This window comes from Anopheles stephensi, chromosome 2 (assembly GCF_013141755.1).
Source record: "Anopheles stephensi strain Indian chromosome 2, UCI_ANSTEP_V1.0, whole genome shotgun sequence".
Taxonomy (NCBI): Eukaryota; Metazoa; Arthropoda; class Insecta; order Diptera; family Culicidae; genus Anopheles; species Anopheles stephensi.
In genome coordinates, this window is record NC_050202.1 from 43,169,600 (window position 1) to 43,186,089 (window position 16,490).

Below are 16,490 nucleotides of genomic sequence, written 5' to 3' on the forward strand. Positions count from 1 at the left end.
AAGATTGGTGTTACCGCATCCTACGTCGGGATTGTGTGTGGGTGTGTGAGTGTGTGTCAGCCCGTTTCTAGACAGTAGGCTTTAACTCTGTTTACACACATGCAACGAGTGTATCAAAATTTAGGAGCAAAGCAGCATTCAAAATCGAGCATGAAAATTGTTTTGCAGCGTTGTGCCATTTATTCACCTTATAAAAAGTGCTACTGTCGAAAAGTTTGTCACTAAACTTTGATTGTTGTTCTTTTCTGAAAAACTGATTCCACTTAGACAGCTCCACTACGGGCTTGGAATTTTCCATTCACTATTTGAAACACTCTTTAAAGTTAAAAAAAAGGCATTGCATGGATCGAACCACTATAGCGCTACATAGATAAAATGTGCCAGATAATGTGGTGATAGATGCGGTCTTCACATGGCAGGACCCGGGCCGGGGTTCAAGTCTCATCTGTGCAAAGAAAGAAGAAGAAGAAGAAGAATGCGCGTATCCATTTCAAGGTTTAAATCCCTGGAAGGTGTAGCAAAACAAACTTAACGTTGAACAAATTGAAAAGAAGGACCATTTTTGCCTTGATTGCGATATTTTGCAAACTCACATATAGCTTCTACAAGTGCTTTTTTGTCCATATTTCAATTTCGGTTTCGAGCGTCGCCAAATGCTAATGCAATTGCCAAATGTTTACCTTCGAAAAGGGATCGATTTCTTACCTTTCGCTTTCGATATTTTGCACACTCAATTATAGCTCCGACAAGGTAACACTTATAAGTCTGCTTCTTCGTCCCGAATGTGCTATTGGCGTAGCTACCATTACCAATTAAAAAAAAAAACCTGTGCTTATTAATTTTGCGAAGCGAACACTTTCTCACTTCCCACGCCGTTAAATTGTCATTCAGCGTCAAGGCGTTAAATATCGCTCAAGTTTTGGGAAGATCCTTTAGCATCCTTCCTGCGCTCGCTACATAGTATCAATCTTCTAATGCGACCATAAACCTGTTTCATTTGATGGCATTAAGCACTTTTTCGCGCTTATCAAACGATTGGCACTTCGATTCGGTACTCTTCGGCGAGCACCAGGGACAGTTTGGTATAATGCTGTTGCTGTGTCACCCATAAAAATTGATGCGCCCCGTGTGAAGGCATTCAATTAATTTTGTGATAGAATGGACGCTTCGTTTCCGGGATATTTCCTTTTTTTTATTTTCGTTGAACCGGAGCAAAACTGGATTGCGATTTTGGAAGCTGATTAACAAGTAGGAGTATAAGAGAGAGCGAGAGAGACAGGAAAACAGCTAGAGAGAAGGCACCAACTTGTTCCCTGTACGCTGTAAAAGCATGATCAAAAGGCCTGACTTTTCATCCGTCTTACCGGGGCGCGAGACTCATTACAGTTGAAGTCTAAATTGAAACTTATCTTCATCCACCCGCGCTCACCGCGTGGCAGTTTGCTCAGCTCGGTGGATCGTTCATCTCGCTGGAAACGCTTTGATATTCTAATGAGATCAGCCTTTGCTGCTGCACCCGGTAGCTGTTCACAAACACCCCGGGCCGTAGCCTAATCTTTGCTAACTGAGGCCGGGCTCGACAGGGCGGGGCACTTGCGAAATGAGGTTTCGTCGAACGGATTGCGACGGAATGGCTGGCTGGCAAGTGTTTCTGTAATTCCTTCAAACCCCAACCAGGAAGCAGCCCGTGGTCCGCGTGAGACCGTGGTGAGGTCTGGTGGTCCCGAACACACTCAGAAGCACACCCTTGAAAAACAGAATGGAATGGCTCCGCTAACAGCGCTGGACTGGGTCAAACGAGCGCGCTTGCGGGAGCATATTTCGAATTCGGAATGTATTCATGCGAAGAAGATGAATCGCGTGCGCTAATTAATTACCTAATTAAGGGTTAATGAATTAAAGTTTTACTGTCTTCGTCTGTCAGCCTGTAATAGCCGCTAAGAAAGGAGGAAATGGGGAGGTGGCCGAATGTGCGTGATACGGCAATTTGTCCAACTGGCCGAGAATGTCTTCTGCTGCACTTGTCCAACTCGAGCGTCACGTCAGCGGAGGAATGTGTACTTTACCAACAGGGCTCAGCAGCCGGAACACTCCCGGGCACGAGCACGTGCAAAGATCTTGTGTGTTTGTGATTTCTTTCTCTTGTTTTTTGTCGGTCGGTGCGATTTTCCAGGACACCATCTGAGAGATAAAAAGATAATGAGCTATGTGCGTGCGTGCGTGCTTGTTGGTTTATATATATAGATATATATACACTCACAAATCGTTACCAGCTGGCGGAGCAAAGCACATGGCGGCCGGCTCTAATGAACATCACAATATTAAACCACTGGCAGCTTGAGCACAGTGGGCACTTTGCGGGATGGAATTCGAAAATTCAACCTTAAATCTTTGCAGTATATTTGTTATCTTTCCACCAAGCTTGCCTAATTTGACTCCAGGCTAACAATAATAATAGCTAATAAATCCGTTGAAAGTTTTTTAAATTTGACTTCTTACCAAAAGGGGTTTGGAAAGCACTATGGACACTTAATGTATTCTTTCAAATTACGATGAAGTGGATGAATCCATGTCGTGAGTCTTTTGGCGAAAGTATAACACTTACAAAATGGTAGTTATGTAGAAAAGTAGTTATGTTATTATTTGATGATTGTATCACAGGGGCGTAACGTCACGGTCTAGTGCCGTCGTCTGACGTTACGGTCTGGGTCGTCTGGTGCAGCTTCGAGCATCGTTTTGAGTTTTTAAGTGACCTTTGCGCGTAACCCAACATCAATGTTGTTGTTGCTGCTGACCCCAGATCGGTGAAGGTTTGGACGACTTCACAGGATTTGGATTGACTTATAGAAGATGGTCCTCAAAATTTCCACCTCCGAGTCACTGATGGCCCGCTTTAGAGCCATCGTATTGTAGAAAATATACTAGATATAGATTGTAGAAAAATCAGGCTAACGCTTCTCCTTGATTTAGGGTCTTGGCGGTAGCGCAGGACTCTGAGAGTTTTACTTCTACCTTCACGTGATATGTGATGTTGAACTTAAGATTCTACACTACGAGAGATACCTGGCGTCTCCATGGCTTAGGGTTTCTGGTATAACTATACATTTCTACTTAACAAACTATTACAGGGAGAAAATGAATGAAAGGGATTATGAGGTTATTGCAAGACATTTGTTTGTTTACTTTGACACTGAAGCAACAGCAGAATATATTGTTGCCATTTCCGACAGTCCTTAGTCACTATTTGACTCAAAATAAAATAGTCAGAGAGTCTTAGGACAGTTGGCGTATCGGAAATCACGATCATCTTGTGGTTACACGCCTAAAGATCCAGTGGAATCTTAACTCACACGAACAATCAACGAACACTTATCAAATTCGGACAATAAATCTTTCTCAAAAAAATAATCCTGTTGAAAATGTCTCATCTAATCTATAGAAAGGAAAGACGACACAAGGCGCGATTATCTTCAAGACAAATGATCATGAAATAAAAGCCATATATCTTGAAAATATGCATTAAACTCCAATATTCATTTCGAAACGAATCATTCGGAAAATAACTCTATATTAATTTATTCCATCGTTTATCTTCTAAAGCTCCCATAGTGAATTGGAACGTTTTGCCAGTGTCATTTCTGAGCCGTTTATTACCGTTACCGAGCTGTCTCCGGGACGATCTGCTTTACTCAAGCCAGTTCCAATTTACTTGTTACGGTGAGATAGAAATTTGCTATCCAATTTTCGGCCAATTCTGTCATCGTTCGCACAGTTTTAATTATTTCTATCGCTTATTGTTTAACAGATTAAGCGATAACAACGGGCGTACCACTACCGGGCACTATCGCTAGGCTAAGGAATTCGGTTGTCACGGCATTCAACGACGCAACGACCTTCATTTAAATCTCAGCACCATCATCAAGCAAAACGGAACGGAACAGTATATAGGTTGATTGTCAAATTTGCATCATTTCTGCTTTCGTTAAGAATAGAAATGTGCACTATTTGCTGTTCCGTCCCAGGGCGTTCGGGGACGCTACTTGCTCGGTACGTCCCACGAAACCACAAATTGCCTTGAAATGTATCTGCGCCAGCCACAGGCCACTTTGGAGCTGCTTCGTTATTGAGGAATTCCGGCTTAAAAAGTCATTTTATGCAAATGCTCGATTCCGCCGTGCGGTGTGATTCGACGTACGGCGGTTCAGGCTATTCAAGTGGCTGCGTTGTCAGATGCCGGAGCAAGTTTCGCGGAGCGGCGTATGTGATGTCTACCCCGCTCTGCATATCAATGCGTTCCCGGTCTCTGGAGAACGTGTCACATTTATTGGTTGCTGTGGGAGATGCCGCGTTGTTAAACATGATTTGACGCGGCCGCCACTTTGACGATCGTTTGCATGCTGACTGTTGTTTCGGTTGTGGTTGTCGGGATGGATGCTGATGCTCGAGTCGCCTTTCGAGATACAGCCGTTGCTGATAGTAGCCTAATGGAGCCGGAACAGAGTCCGTCATAACTTAACATTTTCGCAGCATAGGGCGACTAGCACATCTTTCGTTTTACAGGGTTCTTCAAATGGCTCAACGCAAAATTATCAGCTCTTAGGTAGGTGGCACGACTTAGTTGTACACGTACAAGTATGTGGAACTTGGAAATCGGGAACGTTTTGTTTTCGATCTATGATCTTTGTTGTATTCCTTACCTAAGTCATTTGATTGAAATATCGTCTGCTAATTTCTTGCAATACAAGCACCAACTTTATCATAAGAGTAACTGGTTTTGCTTTATCTAATGAAAACCCCTGCATTATCCTGCGTGTTGTGTATGGTTCATCGCTATGTATGGTACGGTGGAACAGATCATGGCTGCTTGCCACGCAACTCACATGAGGGACTTATTCTACCTTTCACATTTTTTTTTTGCTGTTGTCGCTGTTGCTTTCTGCGTCCTGCACGCAACATCTATTCAGTCTTCCGGTGATAATGAGTCCCACAGGAACGGTAAAGATTTAGAACGAATGGCCGTAGGCTGGAAAGTGCTGTGAAGGGCTGGTTACCCAGAAAAAGGTTGGTACCATTTACGGTACGCCGTCGTAGACAGTGAAACCACGAGCTGATAGCAATCCTGATATTTAATCACGATCGATAGGAGTTTTTAGGGAGACACACAAGTGAGGTACGATTCAAAATTTTGCTCTTTTATATTCTTGACCGAAAACGATTCTTTCAACACGCCTTCAGGTACGTTGAATTTTCAACCTTCATAATTCAAAAGTTATCATCGGCCAAGAACAAGTTTGATGGAAGGTTTCGTGTGTCAGTTGGTTTAAGCCTGGTTTAACGGCATACACACAATTACAGGCAGACTTTGGGCTGTGAGTCTATTAGTGCAAGTGGTAGTCAGCTTCCATCGCCACTGGCCTGGTAGATGACGACGCCGCTCTTCTACACTCCACGAGGCGAGGCTCTTTGGGGAAGTTTTACTTCTGTTGCTCCCTCGCTTTCTGATGGCCGTCGTCTCTCGGCCATCGATTCGTGCGAAATTGGCAAACGAACGGCACACAATCTCCGCGCGCGCATGGCAGATAGAGATGGGGCTGTCGAGTTGCTACACGGTCACGAACGAAGGCGGTAAGCTTTCCATTAACGACGCGAAAAGTGCTTTCGCTCGACGCGTGTAGGTGTTGCTGCTGTTGCTGACTGGCAACGTTGGCTGGATCTCTCCGGTTGTTTGGCAGCCACGAGGAACCAAGATGCCTTTTCTTCGGCCATCCACTGTTGCTCATTTCAAGCGGCCCGTCGGGTTGGGAAAAATCTCGCTCTCCCTCTCTCAAGTGAGCGGGAGAGAGAAATCGTGGAGTTGGGACGCCGTGGCCGCACGTTGTTGTGTATCCTGCTGTGACGTAGCGCGTAGGATGAAAAACCCGATGTCCTGGCGAACCAAGACAGATGAGAATAAGAAGAAAGAGAGCGAGAGAGAACTCGGTACGGTTGAGCAGATCCCAAACCGGGGGATAGTGTCATACGCCAGCATACCAGATTCGCCATTAGGTCCTTGCCAAGCCAAAGTGACAGTGGGCTCTTTATCCGTCGATATCGAATCGTTTCACGGGATTCCGTACCGTCCAGAAGGTGGTGTGCTATTCTGTTAATGTGTTAGTGGCGGATATATTATCAGTGTCCAAAAACAGGAATTTCTTATCCGCGTGCGTGTGTGTGTGTGTGCATGTGCGTGTGTTTTTTGTTTCTAATAGAAAAAAAATGCGAATTCACTTCACACTCTTGCTCTCGGCCAATCATCGCCACAATCGTACCGACAGTAGCGCCGTGCTTGCCGTATCGGGAGCATTTTGCCGTACTCCACCCTTTTTGCTTGTTTATTGGGAAGCAACGTCCCAGCAAAACGTCATAAAATGTGTGTCACACACAGTCCGGAGTTACCGAATCTCGGGCACGGGTGTTGGTGTGTGAGTGTGTGTGAATGTGTTCCCTCCCATGCCATCCCTCCAGAATCCGAAATTATTACACTAACGTTACACAAATATGAAGCTTTCTTTTTACGACAGTGCGTCCCCGTGTGTATGTGTGGATGTTCGCGAAGTCCAGAGGGCGGCTGTCTGTTTGTGCGGAAACGCTCCCAGTGTAAATGGGGGAAAGCTTTCTAAACGGTAAACGGTTTGCGGACAGATACAACCCGACCAAGAGTTGAGAGAGGCAGCATCCGTGGTAGAGCTGAGTAAACGAACGGTTAAATTATGTACTGCATAAGATTAGGTCAATTTTTGTGCCTGTGGAAAGCGCACATGCCGACCATAATACTTCTTCTTTCGTACACAACTACCACTACTTGCTGCTGCTGCTGCTACTGTTGTCGGCGTTACGTTACTGATACACATACAACTGTTACTACCACCACTACTACTACTATGGTACAGCATCATAACCGATGGTGCTAGTGCTGTCAGCTCCACTTGTCATTCTCGTGGACAGTATGAAGAGTCCTTCACTTCTCGAGTGAAGCATCATTCCAGACGTAGCGTAGCTTTGCAAGCTCCGGACAACCACCGTTCCCCTTCATTCACTAGATTTTCCGCTAGGTGTTGCGCTATCGTTTGCAAATTGTTTCCACAGAGCTGTAAACGATTTCGCGATTATAATAGTGCGGAAAAGAAGGCGGTCGGCGTGTGTGAATAGAGCGCGGATACAGCAGGGTGCTGCTACGGGTAACATCAGAACTTTGTCACTAGACCACGCTCACTAACAAGCAGAAAGTTCCCCATTTCGTTTGATGACTGGTATGTGTGTGTGTGTGGCTCCAGGAAGTCGGTAATGAGAGATTACCATAGTGCATTTTACACATCAAATTTCGTTTACATTTCGAAGTAAAAATAATGAGACGAACTTTCGAAGCAACAGTAGAAGCTTTTTTCGGTGGGCCAAAATCCGTCCAACAGGCAGGATAACGTTTTGCCAGCTTAGTAAGACGACCGTACAAGTCGTTCCAGTAAGCTGTCACACGTATAGTGTGAGGAACAAAAAAAAACCGAAAGATCATTACATTTTTACAACATTTTCCATCAAACATCCACACCAAACTTTCACGGTGGTGATGTTCTTAAGAGATAAACAATTTTCCCGAAGCATGTCATTTTCATCATGGTCCCCATGGTTCTCACATTCCTTGGCTGCAAATGACTTTCTTCGCTTGCAGCCGACCTGAAACGGTCGTAAAAACGTAAACCTCATTCTAGCTCACTGCATCAAGATATCTAGGAAATTGCTCCTCGCTAGCCATCGTTTGCCGTGGAACAGTGCATTCATGTGACAAAGTGGCTTGTGGAGCTCACGAGCGATGGTAGGGAGAAAGTTGTCCCCTCACCCCCCCCCCCTCCTTCTCCCCAAGCTCCATAAACATCGGACACCCTTAAGTCAAACCGTACCGATCTTACAGACACAAACTGGAATGAAGGTCGCACGACAACGGTTGACGGCCACCAGAAGGCCAACCAGGAGCCCAGGGTAAAGGTAGAAGGCTGGAATCCTTGGCAGCCATGTAATGTGCGGCGGGCTAAGGCCAAACCGGGTCAACAAAGCGTTGTGCCCTCCGGGCCGCAAATGCAGAGGCCAAACCGAAATTGCAGAGCTCACGCACGCACGGCTTTCGGTGTGGTTCGCATGGTTCACATGGGCTGTTTTTATAGTGATGTAACCCCAAACGCCATAAGGTGAATGGAAGAAAGTGTGCTGCGAATGACACAGGGTAGTAGAGATACAGCAGGGCGAGGCGAGAAAGAAAAACACTCCTTAAGAGAGGCAGTGCGAGCGAGAAAGTGCGACCAGGGCTGGTGGCCTTCGACGAAAAGGGGGCTGTAAATCAATCGGGGAACTGTGGCTCAAAAAACAATAGCTACGGAACCAAAAAAATCGAAACCGCGAACCCGATAGTCGGCCCGTAGCTGTGGGCGATGCAAAAAACCGGGGCTTCGCTAAATATCAATTTGTATTACTTTTGACAGTTCGTATTTACGATGCTTACGAAACTTCACAAGTAGGGAGCCACCACAGTGAGCTTTTCAACGAGCAAAAAGCCCCAAATCGCTTCGCCGTGGAGGACGAGGTACCCGTCGTTAGACGTGTCGTGAGTGCAATTGCCTTAACGTGGGCTAGGCGAAAAAACGGGTCCTGCCGGTGTAGTAGAGCCACTCGCTCACAGAAGCAAATGGGAAGTCAAAGGAAACAGTAGAGTTGTAATCGCAACCCGGCTGGGGGAGAGAAAATCAAAATGGACGGATGTCCGAATGGGTTAGCACCCGTCGGGAATCAAACGTTAATTATTGATAGCTATCTGCGAACCTGCCTATGTGTGAGGTGAGGGCTTTGCTAACGTGCCGACGTATTTCTTCACTTGCTTGCGATACATGCAAACTACACATACACACAGGCATGTCACTAAACTGCCGTGTCCAATATCGAGCGGTTTTTGCTTTCATTTTACGAAAACTTACACTGCAAGTATGGTAGCCGTTGACGAAAATCAGGATCCACTGCATTCCAGGGTATGTAAATGGACTGGAGCCTCACACGGGATGGGGGAGAATTTGTTCGGTTGTGTTCTGTTCACTTCGCGCATGATTATCATCAGCGCGGTCGGGCTGAAGCTTACCACCAAACTAAGCTGCTGTGTTTTCGATTATCTTTCCCGCATTACTCGGATATTGTCCCTGCAATGACGGGACACAAATTTTTGGTCGCTCCACTACAGTGTGTCACTCCAAGTAATATCGATATTTTCGTCTGACACAGACAGCAAGGACAACTGTCAAAAATGTTCTGTAGGCGTGCGGAGCAACAAATCGGAGTAGGCTCACAGCACAGAACGGCTGATATTTTATGGTGAGATGTTGAAAATCATCCTACTATGATGTGTCGAAAATCGAGTTCCTTTGGCACGAAGCAACGCGCCGAGGCACAAATGGCAAAGGCTTCTTAGAATAATATGCCCACAGCAACGCACACACACATAGAGTGGATCCGAAGCAGCCGACGACTACTGTTGATGAAGGTGGGAAGCCAGTTCGATCGCACCACGTGTAAGGGGGATGATGTTATTTCAGCACATCCTCACCCACGGGCTCCCATTAAGCACTCGGAATTGAGCTCGCGTAAAGTGCTGCCATAGAAACAGGGATGGAAACAAAACGGCTCGCACACGGCAAAGAAGCACACACGGTGTGTAACGCATAAAATCTGCGTTTGCAAACGGCAGCGACAGAGGATGAACGATTCGAACAGAGAGACAAAAAATGTGTAGCTTACAAATAGAACTGGAAGAAAACAAAACACAACGCGCCATTAAGTCACATCGTCAAACACAACTCGGGCCGTTTCTTGCAAAGCATCGAATTAACGTGTGTCCCTATGGCTCCTGCTTGACTTGCACAGGTTGACTCCGGCGGCACAGGTAGGCATGCTTACTTTTCCCGTTCCGGTGTAGACAGAAAATATTGAGTGTACTGTTTCTGTGTGAGTGTGTGTGTGGGTGTGCGCGCGGTTGTGCATGTGTTACTAAAGCTCCCAAAACACATCCATCCGTCACTAGAGTGAAGTGGCATATCATCATCATGGCGCTCAACGGCAGCAGTAAAGGGCGCGCATTGAAGTAAAGTGGCGTAATCGAGGTCTGGAGGATCGATCAGGAATGCATTAGTGTGTCTATTTACCGCTAGTGCCTGCATGTGTCTGTGTGTCCGTGTAACGGGATGTGTGTGTGTGTGTGCAAGTGTGCGAGTGTGCCTATGAGCGGTTCTAGCGGCCAGTGAGTAAAAGAAACAACGAGGTACGGCGCGAATTGGCACAAGCAATGTGATCTACTGCTTCCCGTGTACGATGCGCTCGCTGAATGTGTTAGTCGTATGGTGGTGTGGGCTCACCGTGGGATCTAAAAGCTGTGCAGTGTGACGGCACACCGTGCAACAACGTGGCACCGAGGAAAATTGCATTCTGGCAAAAGCGAGTGAAAAAAGTGCACTGTTGTTACTGAGGCGCTTGGGCACACACGACGAGGTACACGAGGTCCAGCTTCGTCTCGTGTGCTGGCAGTGCAGAGAAGAAAATTGCACCGCTAGAATGCGAGTTGTGCATGCAGTGGTGCAGCAGCGGTGGAGATAGCTGCAATTCATCATCGTTGCACATGGGCGAAATGCGCTCCAGCGAGTTGTATACACCTGATGACGTTATCTTTTGATCACGTTAGGAGGCAAAAAAGCGAAGCGAGCAAAGAAATACCCGGGCTGTGTGGTGGCCGTACCGGGTACGTGAAGACATACGACTGTGCGACGAAACAACGAACGAACCGGCCACCGGCGACGTCCTCGGCACAAATTGAATCAAGGTAAGTGAAGCCGTCCATCCGTCCGTAGCTCATCTGCAATGGTCAGGAACGTGCAGTACGGATAGTACGGATGAATGTTGTTGTTCCGGGGCATTTTTTTGTTTTTTTTTTTTCAATTCTTGCCAGCAGTCCTGGTTTTGCTCCTGAGGGAAAAATGTACTTTCGTTGAACGATAACGTTTGATGGTTACGCTCCGTCTTTCGGCAGGCCGTCTATTTGGGATGCTCACAGCCGATTATGGCCGTGTTTTTTTTTTGTACTGCGTCCATGAGCTGGCTTTCAATATTTCGACGAATGAATGGATAGATGGATGGATGGATGGATAGATAGATGGCCGATCCATCGTGCGCCGTCACGCCGTTTGTTGTGTGTCGATGTTACATCAGCAGATTTCTGGTTACGCCACTGCAGGCTCAAGAACAATATCTTGACAATACCACCGGCAGACATCGGGTAGATAGGAAAGGACGACTCCGTAGTCTTAGTTTCGGTGGCAAATTTAGAGATAAGCCAGTAATAACAGCGTAACGATGTTATCACTTAATTCAATGACGGAGGGAAAAATTTCGTCCAAACTAATGTGCTTTTATCGTTCGACGGCACCGCCCAACAACTTTGTTTCCCAGTTAAGTTGCTGGTCTCAGAAGGTAGATAGCCCCACCAGCAAAGTTGTCGACACATTCACACACACACACACACACACACACACACACACACACACACACACACACAATTTTCGTTTACGAATGCGGGAAGAGGAAGAGCATCTTCAGCAGAGATCGCGGTCCTTCCTTTTTGAGAGGGCCTATTCATTTCTGGTGGCCAAGGACTCTCGACTTCCCGAACGCGCTAGCAGTTGTATCACAAAGCGATTGTAGTCTTTGGGTGGTTGTAGCGAATGGCAACCAACCGGCCGCCACCATCCAACAATAGTTGGAAAAGAATTTGCGACCCAGTCAATTTTGTTGCTGCCGAAGATCCTTGAAAAATAAAACCCAAACGAACCGAATTCTTCGCTTTCCCCAAATTTTCCACAACTCTTATTACAGGACCTTTGCATTGGGGTCCAGATTTTTAACGGCGTCTTTGTCGTCGTATTCTTTACTCCATTTTGTCGGTACCGGTGGTACGGAAACTGTGGGCCGTATCATTCCGAGATTCGATGTGCGAAATGTCGTTCAGCTTTGGTGGCCGCCAAAGCGCTGCCTCTTTCCGAAGGATACGATGATGGTGGTGGTATGAGCCAAGGATTTGCTTTGCTTTATGGTGTAGTCCCAGCAGCAATTACCCATAACCTATGGCATAGTGCTTGCCAGCGGATGAACGACGGTTACCACTAAACCACAGCTCTGTTTTCCTTTCGAGACCACTCTTACGCCACGGTCGCCGCAATCTTACGCAAACGTCACCGGGCTGCCATAGGATGTGTGTGTGCGTAACTAAGCACAGTCAACAAAAAATGGTGTTTATTAACCCTTAATTTGATTACAGTGCTTATTATTGGATCGTTCTCGGCGCAGTTGCTTTGTGCAGCGTGCGTACGATCTTTGGGGCGTTTGGTGTGTGCTATGGCACCAAAAATTATATCAGTCTTTAAGCTTTTATGCTGTTGCGATGGTGCCGTTCACGTTTGGATTGGTTTGTGTGGAATGCTGGAACGTTGCTGTAGTTCTTTCTAGCTACATTTGCACAATACGTGAACACATTAAAGTGCGTTCCAATGCTTGATAGAATGATTTTTCGAAGAATGAGATTCAAGAGCAAAATCTTGTGAAGTACGACCCTTTATTATATTCGATGGACTGGCGAGAATGGGGGTGAAATGCCACGCGTCAGGAATGTTTGATTAATGCGCAAGCTTTCGCGATTGAATGTAATTTCATTACCTACTAGCTTCCAATTATCCACACATACACATGCACACCCCCAACGGGTATCGAGAAGCTCCAAGCATTGTGTCTTGAGTTGTGATTGGTTCGTGCGGTGAACGCAAACTGTCCGCTCTCTTTGAAGCGAGCCGGGGACTTTGAGGTGAAAATTGGTATTGGTTTGGTGGTGGTGCAGTGTTTGGGTTGAGAAGTGGTTTAATTAACTCAAAATTCAAACGAACATCTTTTGGGCTACCGTCGACCGCCACCGAGAGAAGCCCACCGCCACACGATGGAGGCGCCCGGTAGTTTATGTGATGTGAAATCAACATGCAAATGGAAGGAAATGTTTCATTTCTAACTGACTGACAACTGGCAATTTGCCGAGGGCGTGTAATATTATTTCACGGAAATACAATCTACTATCTCATTGCCAATGCAATGTAAGGCAACGCCGGCCGAAATTTAAATGCAAATGTGAAACGTCAACTGTTGATTTAGTACAACCGCTTGCTTTTAAGGCGAGCATTCGTGGACTGTAGGAACGGTTAAATGAATTGTTGTCAAGAATCATTTTTAAAGTTTTGGTTTTTGAAGGTGTTCATCGCGTAGAGCTAGAAGCTATTATGCAAATGTGATTGATGCGTGTAAAATAAGCGCTTGCCTTCTACTTGGGACGAAGTCTTAAAACTGGCACCCAGAAACATTGGAAAATGTGCAAATCAAAATGTAAAAAAGTATAATGTTTATTTTTTTTAATTATACTATACTGATGAGTTATTACATGTGTCAAGCCTCCTTATATTTCATCAAACAAAAGTTCAGTTTTTTCGTGTGCTGACGTAAAAAATATTCTGTTGTATGCTGTATTTTATCAGCCTTCACTAGTAGTGAATGTTTGTACTGATACCTCTAATAGGTATACATTTAACACCTTCGTCTGCCAATCAAAAATCTCGAGCTTTCTGGCCAACGCATAAACACCATCGTTCTATTTGGGCCTCCTCTGTCCATGTGAACGTTCTAAAATGAATCTATGCGTTGGGTCATCCGGTGCCATTCTCATGACATGGCTAGCACTCCTGACGAGTCTAACTCGCTACACGATGATGAGACTAAACAGCTCGTAGATATCAAATAAGAATGATATCAGTTTTTATGTAGCTACCGCATCAGAAAGTTTAATGAACTCCACATTAAGTAGATTCATTAAATTGTTTCTTGTTGTCTCCTGGTTTCTACGTAAAGAATTATAGCACAAACCTATAACTGCAGTTGTTTGCTACGTCAAACCATGTGTCAGAGATTTTCATGATAGCTAAAACATTTTTCTTAATCTTTACCACCAACAAACTCAATTTAATGTTTGGATATCGTAACCAATTGTTGAAATTACGCCCGGTATAATCCGTAGTCTTGTTGTTGTGGTTGATTTTTTTTCTTCTTAATTGTAATTTTACCGTTAGCTCAATAACCCTCGATGATGACTGAATGGTCTGATGGGAGAAGAAGACTCCTTATATCAACCGGCTTCACGTCAAGTGTCATTCAGTCAAGCCTTCGATATTGAGCACGATATTCATAGCAAGCGACGTAATTGAGTTCGGTGCTGTTTGTACGGTGTAAAAAAAGTAAAGCCCTTGAAGGAGGAAGCACAAGAAGCAGAAAAGTTCAATATCATCCCATTGAATATATTACCAGTTCTGCTTTGCTACGGACACAGACTTAGCCTGATCAAATTATTGCGTGGCGTAAATTGGTTTATTTATCAACATCAAATTCATGGGCACATAAGACTGCCGTTGATGTGCAGCATAAATGTGTAGAGAATTTAAAACTGATCGGCTCAAATCAAATAGTTATGTTATGGAGAGGAAGGTACATGATTGTTTTGAAGGCAAGAATAGAAAACAACAAAGTGACTTGCAAGAGTTTGTCGAGATTATTTCAGCGGATAGTTGGCAATTTAATTTTTTCAACTCGAAGTACGAGTAACAATACTGTTAAACTGTCAAGTCGTGGATGTCTCATATATCTTACATGTGATGTATTGTGATATAATAAATAATAATTTCATTTGTAACAAGTACAAATTTCAACCCAACCAAAACAACCAACAAACATTGAACTGTAATTCATAAAATGTGAAGACATTTTTTTATTGTTTGGGCTTTGGGTCTATGAGACCTCATTCACCTCTAAAAGAAAAGACAATGATGGCATAATATACAAAACAAACATTTTCTCAACTCTTTTCCACATTGTACATTAATTATATTTTCATGCTACTCATCTCTTTGCTACGTTCCATTCATGTTCGTTCGATGGTACTACCTCCAGGCACAAGAACGACAACATTTCTCATCCATTAAAACAAAGTAAATACCAAGGAATATCATTACAAACGGGAATGAGTTTGAAATTACATTTGCTCTTTTAAACATCACATCCACCTGCGTGCCGGTACATCTCAACGATGCGGTAGCGAAAAGCGAGACAATGTGCCTGAGCATATCTGCAGATGACAATTTTATGGCCTAGCAAAACTGTCCGTCCAAAAAAAAAACACACTCACAAAGAAGACCTCTCGCGGTTTAAGTCCGTTGATAGCCCGCTGGTGGAAAATAAAGGGACGGGCACAACTGAAAGGTAGAGAAATAAAACCCCAAATCACTTGCAAAAGCATCATCACTGTGAAGCGGCTCAGGTATACGTGAGTATCTCCATGTGACGTGATTTTACGCTTTTGTGGCACTCGCGCAGCAACCTACAACCATTCTTCAGCTCCACCAAATGTCGTAGGTTCGACAGAGTTTTTTTTTTCTTCTTCTAATCACTAAATCTCGAAACCTTTGCACGTGCTCAGGTTTGCACATTCGATGGTGCGATACCACCCAGGTGGTGCTGCTGGTGGCACCATGACCATCATTCTTTCCTTTCACCTTTGCCGCCAGCCGACCAGCACGGAAAAAGGGACTAAATTTGGTGAGCGCAAAAAAATCGCATCTCACTTCCATCGGCCTATCCCCGGTACTAACACTTATTAAGCGAGTTTTCTAAAGCCTCCGTTGTGTTTGTACAGAACGGTGTGTATAACACACGCATACACACACGCACGAGACCGGGTCGTATTCGGTTTTTCCATTTCTATTACGATTTCGGTGCGGCGATAAGCGCGTAGAAATTAAAACACGTTCTTCCGACTGTTCCGTTCGAATCCCTTTTGGTGCTTTGAGTGTGTGTATGCGTGTGTGATTTTTGTCACTTGTACTCTACCACACTTCACTGGTTCAATGTGTCAATGGGAGGCGGGGGTGGGGAAGGCAGGGAACGGCCATATGAAAGCGACAAAAATCCATTTTGTGTTTGCCTTTGCACCGATGCTGTGTGTTTCCGTTTCCGGTTCCGTTTCGACATTTTTCAGCCGAGCCGATGTTAATCGTCCCTTCCTATGGGCGTCAGATCCGGCCTAGGACTTCGCTTACCCAACCGTCTCCACTGTCTCTCATTCCATCGCTCTTTCCCACTCTCTCTCACCATTCATGTGATAGACAGTGTAAGAAAGTAAGCCCTAGAATCGGCAGTCGCTGGTCGTACGTATTACAAAAGCTCGAGCTCTTAGAAAACAAGGGAAAGATGAAATGCGACCGAAACAAAACAACTCTGGAGAAATTGAAAGCATCATGATCCGATCGTTACCGGTTGGTGTGTGGATACATTAACGCACACACACACAC

At 45.1% G+C, this 16,490-nt stretch overlaps 1 protein-coding gene across 3 annotated transcripts in view; it reads left to right on the forward strand.

Moving 5' to 3' along the window:
• The first annotated feature begins 5,947 nt into the window (after window positions 1–5,947).
• Window positions 5,948–16,490, forward strand: part of LOC118507515 (gamma-aminobutyric acid type B receptor subunit 2) — a 47,358-nt gene continuing 36,815 nt past the window's right edge. The window contains exons 1-2 of one of the 3 annotated variants that reach the window (XM_036046071.1): window positions 5,948–6,126; window positions 9,937–10,885. The gene's annotated coding sequence lies outside the window, so the exon portion shown is untranslated. The remainder of the gene's footprint in view (window positions 6,127–9,936; window positions 10,886–16,490) is intronic. The other 2 variants (XM_036046069.1, XM_036046070.1) reach the window with 2 other exon arrangements.